The sequence below is a fragment of the Galeopterus variegatus genome, unplaced genomic scaffold (assembly GCF_000696425.1).
Source record: "Galeopterus variegatus unplaced genomic scaffold, G_variegatus-3.0.2 Scaffold113, whole genome shotgun sequence".
In the NCBI taxonomy this organism is placed as follows: domain Eukaryota; kingdom Metazoa; phylum Chordata; class Mammalia; order Dermoptera; family Cynocephalidae; genus Galeopterus; species Galeopterus variegatus.
Window position 1 is genome coordinate 185,113 of NW_007726224.1, and position 9,203 is coordinate 194,315.

A 9,203-nucleotide genomic window follows, 5' to 3' on the forward strand; every position below is an offset into this window, starting at 1 on the left:
TGCAACTTTGCTGAAATCATTTATCAACTCCAGGAGTTTTTTTGTAGAGGTTTAGGCTGTTCAATATACACGATCATGTCATTTGCAAACAGGAATGGTTTGACGTCATCTTTTCCAATCTGGATACACTTTATTTCCTTCTCTTCTCTGATTGCTCTGGCTAGTACTTCTAACACTATGTTGAATAGGAGTGGTGAGAGTAGGCATCCTTGTCCAGTTCCTCTTCTTAAAGGAAAAGCTTTCGGCTTTTCCCCATTCAGGATGGGGAAAATGATATGATATGATATTGGCAGTGGTTTATCATATATGGCTTTAATTATGTTGAGATACTTTCCATCTATACCTAACTTATAGAGGGTCTTTGTCATGAATGAATGTTGAATTTTATCAAATGCTTTTTCAGCATCTATAGAGATGATCATATGGTCCTTGTGTTTGATTTTATTAATATGGTGTATCACATTTATTAATTTGCGTATGTTGAACCAACCTTGCATCCCTGGGATGAATCCCACTTGATCCTGGTGTATAATTTTATGTGTGTGTTGCTGTATTCTGTTAGCTAGTATTTTATTGAGGATTTTTGCATCTATGTTCATCAAGGATGTCGGCCTGTAGTTTTCTTTTTTAGTTGTATCTTTACCTGGTTTTGGTATCAGGGTGATGTTTGCTTCATAAAATGAGTTTGGGAGATTTGCCTCTGTTTCAATCTTTTGGAATAGTTTGTAAAGAACTGATGTCAATTCCTCTTTGAATGTTTGGTAAAATTCTGCTGTGAATCCATCTGGTCCTGGGGTTTTCTTTGTTGGGAGCCTTCTGATAACAGCTTCAATCTCCTTTATTGTTATTGGTCTGTTCAGATTTTCTACATCTTCATGGCTCAGTTTTGGTAGTTTATGTGTGTCCAGAAATTTATCCATTTCCTCCCGATTTTCAAATTTGTTGGCATGTAGTTGTCTATAGTAGTCTCGAATGTTGTTTCATCCATTTTCAAAATTAGTTATAAACACCAGATGAGAATATAATGTTTTGGCCCAACCCTGTGGCTCACTCCGGGGAGTGCCGCACTGGGAGCGCCGAGGCTGCGAGTTCGGATCATATACAGGGCTGGCCGGTGCGCTCACTGGCTGAGCATGGTGCGGGCGACACCATGCCAAGGGTTACGATCCCCTTACCTTACCGGTCACACACACACAAAAGAATATAATGTTTCCCTTTACTTAATTACCAGCAATGCGGTACAATATGTTTGAAATTTATAAGTTATTTTTATTTATAACTTATAAGTTCTTATTTGTAAGTGTATAGTATGATAAAAGGTGCAAGACTTCACAAATTTGATTAGGCATAATGACCAAACTTTAAAAAAAATAATGAATATTTTATTTGCTGCTAAAAATGAATTGATTCAGTGGCTAGTAAATAATTTTGTTTTATGAACAGCATATAGAAAATCCTCAACATTTTCTAAAATGTAGTAAGGTGAGAATTGATTATAATTTAAATAGACAATCCATAATTGATTTGCTAAAATGTGTTAACTCCCTTACTGAACAACACACAGAGTCTAAAAGAAATAACAAATATTTGTATCCATGAGTTTAAGTTACTGTGGGGTACACACATTATACTGGATACAGTGTAACTTGAACAATTTTGTAGCCTCAAAAAACTTTCTAGATACATTGAAAAGAATCCAGGTCACTGGTTTGTAGTACTTTGACTGTTCGAAGGTGCTTTTCTTTCCATCTGAAGATAGGCTGTACGGATGAGTATTGTAAATACTTAAAAAAAAAACCCAAACCAAAAAATATGCATTTAAATATTTTTTAAAAATCTGTTTTAAGCAGTCAGCATTTCCTATTCATGACCTCTTTGCTTGGTTCTCTCCTCCTGGTAGTCTCTACAAAGAATAATACAATTTTTTTTTGTCTTTTTCGTGACCGGTAAGGGAATTGGAACCCTTGGCTTGGTGTCGCCCGCACCGTGCTCAGCCAGTGAGCGCACTGGCCATGCCTATATAGGATCCGAACCCGTGGTGGGAGCGTTGCTGCGCTCCCAGTGCTGCACTCGCCCGAGTGCGCCACGGGGCCGGCCCAAGAATAATACAATTTTTGATGATAGTTAGGGCAAGAAAGAGATGAGGTCTTCCAAAAAAAAAAAAAAAAAGCAAATTAAGGCCATCACTCTCCTACTGTCCTACCCCACTGTATGTATGTCTGAATTCAGAACATCCCAACAAGAGTCAAGTACTTTCTCCCTCAATGTGATTGACTCTCATTTTGATATCCAAGTCTAGTCAAACAAACTTTACAAACCCTTTTGGAATAAGGGGAACAATGGTGAGTTATGAAGGCGGTCATTACTGGTAGCTATTTGTATCTTTTGGTACCAGATTCCTGCCAAGTGGCTGGCCCCTGTGATTTCTTCTCTTTTCTACAGTCCAGCCTGCTCTCCACCCACTCCTACCCAATCCTCCAAACCCTGTTTCTGGGGGCTTATCCAATGAAAGTAAATCATTGGTGATCTCCTAACCCCTGGGAACCCATCTGATTATTAGGCAGAGTTATTTCCTTTCCCTCTTATCCCTATAGCATCCCCACTGCATGGCATCCCCATTCCTGACTAGGCCTTTTATAATCAAGAGGCTGATGAATACCATTTCCTGAATGAATCTCCATCAATCCAAAGTCCAGCAGAAACTTTGAAGTTCATTTTTTCATTGAAATCAGAACACATTCTTAGGCAGGGTTCCAAACACTACATTAACAGTTTTTTAAGAGGAGTGGGAGAGGAGAAGATGTATTATTTGCCTTTCCAAAGCAAACTTCATGGTCACAGCTATTCCTTTTTTGTCGTTGTTGCAGTATAATATAGCCAGTGAACATGGACATGGTGGTTGGGCAGAGCATTATACAATGTTAATGTGAGAAGGAGGATTGGTTTTTCCCCTGAAAGAACTTAAAAGAATTGTCATTTGCTCTGGGGTCAGGGCATGGAAGTGAGGGTGGTACGGGGGGGATGGTAAGGTGGAGAGGAAGAAGTGTGATTTGGGGACATTTGGCAGAGACCAGAAACCTCATCACTCCCTGCCAGTCTGGGAATGGCTGAGAATAGGGGAGCTTTGGGAGTAGTGGCTGTGTGAGCCTGCGTAACACTGAGGAGCTGCAGAATTCAAGAGGTTGCAGAGTCCTAGCTGGTGGGGAAAAGGAAGATGGTCTGGGACAGCAAAATAGCAGTAATGCAACAGAGACTAGGACTGGGTTATATAAGCCCCGGGGTTTTGGGGTAGGAACTCCACAGAAGAAGAGACATCATGAGGTAGGTGTGGAGGGAGGTGGGGGGAGGTGTTTTGACGAAGTTGGACGTATCAGTCACCTTAATTATTAATACTTGATGTGATAGGAGAGTTCTGTGTGGGTAGAGTAATCAGGAAGATTAACAGTGGTTCTCAAATTTTAGCATGCATAAAAATCTCCTATAGAGCTTGTTAAAACACAGAGCACAAGGTCTTATCCTGAGAGTCTCTGATTTAGTAGGTCAGGGGCAGGGCCTGAGACTTTCTGGTTTTAACAAATGTATTTAACAAATGCTAATGAATCAGCATTTGACAAACGTTGAACTGGACAAACTATGGCCCACAGGCCTAATCGAGTCTGTATGTTTTAATAAACAAAGTTTAATTGGAACACAGCCACACCCATTGGGTTTGCTTATTGTCTACGGCTGCTATTGCTGCAATGCCAGAGTTAAGACAGAGTATGGCTTGCAAAGCCTACAATTTCTACCATCTGGCCTTTTATAGAAGAAGTTAGCCAACCCCCCGACTCAAAGAAGTCAGCAAAAGTGTGGCTGTGAGAGCAGTGGCTTGGAGTTGAGAAGCCTGTATTAGAGAACTGCCTTTCACTAGATAACAATTTGCTTCTCTGAGCAGTGGAGATAATACCCAAATCACAGGATATTTTGAAAGACTAAGCCAGGTCATATAAATGATATTGATTTGTAATATGCTGCCTAGATAAAATGAATTATTAAGAATGGGTGGAATTTGGGCACATACATTTCATTTCTGCTAGAAATATCATGTGATGTAGCCACTAATTAATATTAAACTATCCATTAACACACATGTAGATTTTCTAAGTGGTAAAAAATTGATTCTGGCTGGAGGAGGTATTTTAAATCAATGGGGAATCCTGATGGCCATTTATGGTTTCTTAAGTGATTGTCATTTTGTAATGTTTTTATTCCATGCTTTCTAGTTGAACTTTTTTTTTTTTTTTTTTTTTTGGAATAAGAGAATAATCCTTTTATGCAGGTAACATTACTTTTTTCATATTTACTTGCTTTTAAAATTTAAACTCCTGGTAGTGACAGCAATCTGATTTATGAAAGATTTATTATGAAGTTAGATAGCCAGTGTCTATTAATGTTACTGAGTTGCTAGCTATTTTGAAAATTGGGATGGCAATGTTACAGATAGCTTGAAATAAAAGATATTCCCTTATATACTTACAAAAATGGAAAGAAACTTTGCATTTAGAAGAATTAATCTTCAAGAAAATTATTTATTTTAAAAATAGCCTTAACATGTGATTCTTCAATACTCTAGATGTTACATGATGCTCTGAAAACTAAGAGTAACACCTCTAGGAATGAAATCAGGAAAAGTAGAAATTGAAAGGAGATCTGTAGAAATGAGTGATATTGTCTGATTCCCCAAATCCTTTATAGAAAGTCTGGGAAGGATAGCCAAATAGTGATTATAACTGATAATTTGTGTACCTAAGTTAAGATAGTATTCTACATTTGAAGAAAGAATCTTTTCAGAGGGGAAATGGCTGGCATTGTACCTATAAAAGGGAGGGATCCAGTGTGTCAAGAATTGACCTTGTCTCTACGAAGAGCATGCATTTGCTATTGGGTGCCAGCCATTAAGATCAACTAGTTTACTCCTCTTCTGACTCTGTGGCTGTGTGATTATTAAGAAACTTTTGCGTCACATTTGCATTTGCCTGTAGGAAGAAAAAGTGCTAGTCAGTAAATATATTTGGTGGTTATATATCTCCCCATGAATGACTTTTATGCCTAAGACTCTAAAAGCTTAGTTAATTGTAAAACCACCTGGGATTCAGATCTGTTCTTTGTATACTGATATTAATCTTCTGACCTTGCAAGACTGAAGGCTGAGTCCCACAGCGTGGTCAACAAATTGAAGTATTGCTGTGGGGACCAGTTTGGGTAACCAGTTAGTGTATCTCAGGTAACGTCTAATTTTACTGGCCATATTTTTAACTAAGGTTGTAGTGATTACACTGATAACACAAGTTCCTTGTAGAAAACCAGGAAAAGACAGAAGTTTATTGACAAGATTAAATAGTCTGGAAATGAGTACCTGACTCAAGCTGGACCAATTAGAGCCCTTCCTTGGGATTTTTGAAGGTAATTGGTATCTCTCTGGTGGCCATGCTATAAGCAGAACTCTGGGGTAGTCAACAACTGGATCCTCTGCCATGTGGATAGATCCAATTCACAGAAGAAAAGAAAAAAAGTATCTGCCAGCCCAGAGTCAAGCACAGATGAGAGATGGACAGCAGATGCCCTACCTGTACTGCACATATTCCTGAGGCCCAGTTACACTTGTTCCCATCATTGGATTATGGGAAACAAATTCCAAAAAAATCCAAAGTAATAAAGTCCTGTTGTTTAATGTGAAATGTGCATTGTTATAACAGGAGGGTACTAAAATGGGAAGGGATTATGAGAAATGTGCAGTGTGCACAGGAGTCTATTGAATATCAATGTCCATCAATGTTTACCCCTTTGGTAAACAAACTGACTGAAACTTAGCTTGACACTAGTGCCTCTGTTACTCCAGAGGAGCCACGAACTGGGTGAGGATTCTAAAAGGAAGAATTTTCTTGCTAGAAAGATACGATTCAAGAATGATTTCCATTTAGTTGAACCATATGCCAGGTAGCAGAGTTAGTTGGAAAAAAAGAAGATATGTCTTCTTCTTGAGAGAAAATTGAATAAAAATACTTGTCAGTAAAGTAATTATTTGAGACAATGAATACTAAATTGACAATTGTACTTTCCTGGATTTAAGTAAGGAGATTGTGTTTAAATGTTTTTCACCACTCTGTGACAGGAATAAGAGACTATGATTGAAAGGTGAGATTTAGATAACCATTTTTTTAAAAAAAGGCTAAATACAGCCATATTTCTTCTTGATTGAACATAAATTTGAATATGTACTATTTTAAGTCACTGGAAGTGCATACTTTGATGTGGTACATATTTTGAACAGATTACAATGGTGGTTAAGTTGTTTTGCATCAGAAAAAGCATTTCTGTTATTCTCCAAATTCAGGCCTTTCAACAGGTCTGCAAGGAAGGAAGAGAGAAGAAAATGAACTTTTATTTATATAGTCATATTCTCTATTATTAGGCAACTGTACAAGCATTATGTACTATGTTGTTGGTCCTTTGTAGATTTGCCTAGAATAGGAATCTGTGTTAGTCCATTTCTGTTGCTTATAACAGAAATATCTGAAACTGGGCAAATTATAAAAAAACAATATTTATTGCTTACAGTTTCAGAGGCTGGGAAATCCAAAGTCCAGGGAACACATCTGGTGACTTACAGTTTCAGAGGCTGGGAAATCCAAAGTCCAGGGAACACATCTGGTGACTTACAGTTTCAGAGGCTGGGAAATCCAAAGTCCAGGGAACACATCTGGTGAGGTGACTCTACAGCAGTGCAGGGTAAGACACTAACCTTCTCATTCACTCTCCTTTTTAAAGCCTTCAGAACCACATCCATGACCACCATTAAACCATTCACTATGCCAGGATGCTCATAATCTGATCACCTCTTCAAAACCCGACCTTTCAATTACCATAATAGGACTTCCCACCCTCTTAACACTGTCAGAGTGGGGACCAAGCCTCCAACACATTAAATTTTGGGGGTACATAATTAAGTCCACTGCAGAAGCCCATTGGGCATGGACCCTAGTCTCAGGAAGCCAATATGCTAATTTTAAAGATGAAACATGCTTATTATACACACAATACATATACAAAATAAAACAGGAATAGTTGGATCAGTAGATATGAGGGCAAAGTAGTATAAAATGATGGGTACATTTATAGAAGTGAGGCTGGGATGGGCTGAGTTACTCAATGAAGCACTGTGGGAGCGTGGCCTTGAACCTGGTTTTGATAGAGATGATGGACACTGGATGGGCAGAGGGGAAGGAAGGCATGAACAAGTTGTAAGCAGATTAATTTTCAGAGTTGGTCATAAAAAGATATATTCATACATAGGTATATTCACTCTTCAAGTGGGCAGTTTTCTTAATTTTAATTTACATAAAACAATGTTTTGATTAATAAATGGCAGAGGAATTAAAATGAATGAAGCCTAAAGCAAAGGCACATTTATTTTTATTTCTTAGACTAAATATGAAGTATAAACCAGGAAGGGTGAGTGAAGTTTATTTTTAGAGGCATGAGGATGAGGAGGTGAATCCTGGGGGCTTTGGAGGCACAAGTGGGTTTGCATTTTGGTTTTGATGTTTTCTATCTTTACAGCCATGGCCAAATTGATCAACTTCTCTATGCCTTGTTTTCTTACTTTTGAAATTATAAGAATAATAGACCTACAATGGGGCTTTAGGGAAGATTGATTGAGATCATTTATTCATTCAACAAATATGTTTTGGGATCCTATGAGCCAGGTACTGTACTAGGCATGGGAGAGAAAGCAGGTTACCAAGACAGATGAACCCTTACACTAACAGTGCATCCATTCTAGTGGAGCTGCTGGTCATCAGACAGACAAATGTGTGAATAAAATGTCAGGCAGAGGTAAGTACTCTGTAGAAAATTAAGTAGAGTGATAGAATGAAGTGTAACTGGTTAGCAATTAGCAGGTTAGGGTAGGTCTTTCTCAGATCTCAGTGTCACATCAAAGTCAGCTATGAGAAAATGAGGAGAAGCAGCCCTGGCGGGGAGCACAGCTACTGCTAAGGTTCTGAGGGCAGGAGTCGGCCTGATGTGTTTGAGAAGCAGAAATAAGGTCATTGCAGCTGGAGGATATTGGGCAAGGGATACGATGGTAGCAGATGGAATTAGATTATGTAGGGCTTTGAAAACAAGGATAGGAAATGTATTTTCTAAGTGCAACCAAAGCCCCTAGAGAATTTTGAACTGGTGAATGACATGATTTTATAACATATAAGGTACTTACAATGGGTCCTGGCACAGGATAAACACTGTATGTTAGCTATTGTTACCATTTCTTTTAATCCTCACACCAGCCTTTGTGATCATTTCTATGAGAGGAGATCATCCCAAACCTTAGCTGGGGCAGAGCTTTGTGGCCTGATGTGATTTTCAGCCCCTTTAGGAAGTATCTAGCATTCCTGATAAAGCACTGGAGTATTTTTCTGGCAGATTTTAATGAGATTTAGATTCCTCCTGGGAAGTTAGATTGGCTCCACTCTGCTGTTAGTCTTTAGATATGTCCTATAACCTTTAACCAAACATTCAAAGGTATAGTACTCTTTAAGCCTTACGTTATCCTAATAATCTTTAGACATTTCTCTTATTAAGCTCTAATTGAATATTTTCATTAAGTCACTGTATTAGCCCATTTCCGTTGCTTGTAACAAAATACCTGAAACTGGGTGATTTATAAAGAAAACAAAATTTATTGCTTACGGTTTCTGAGGCTGGGAAGTCCAAAGTTCATCTGGTGGTGGCAACAGTGTTCCAGGGGTCTCACATTGCAAGATGGTGGAAGCAGAGAGAACAGAGAAGGAGACTAACCTTCATTTTCCTTCAGAACCACATCCCTGACCACCATTTTTAATCCATTCACTATGGCATGGTCCTACAATCTAATCACCTCTTCAAAGCTGCACCTTTCAATTACCATAAAAGGATTTCCCACCCTTCCAACAGTCACAGTGGTGGCCAAGTTTCTAATACATAAAACTTGGGGGACACAATTCAAGCTTCAATGAGTTTTGGGGGGACATAATTCAATCCACTACAGTCACAGTCACTTTTGTTTTTCTCCCATGAGAAAATCTTTGAACTGTTTTTAAAAATTTTATTTATTTATTTATTTATTTATTTTTAAGTCTTTTCCCTTGCCAACAAGCTTGAAATAAAATGTGGGTAAATGTTCC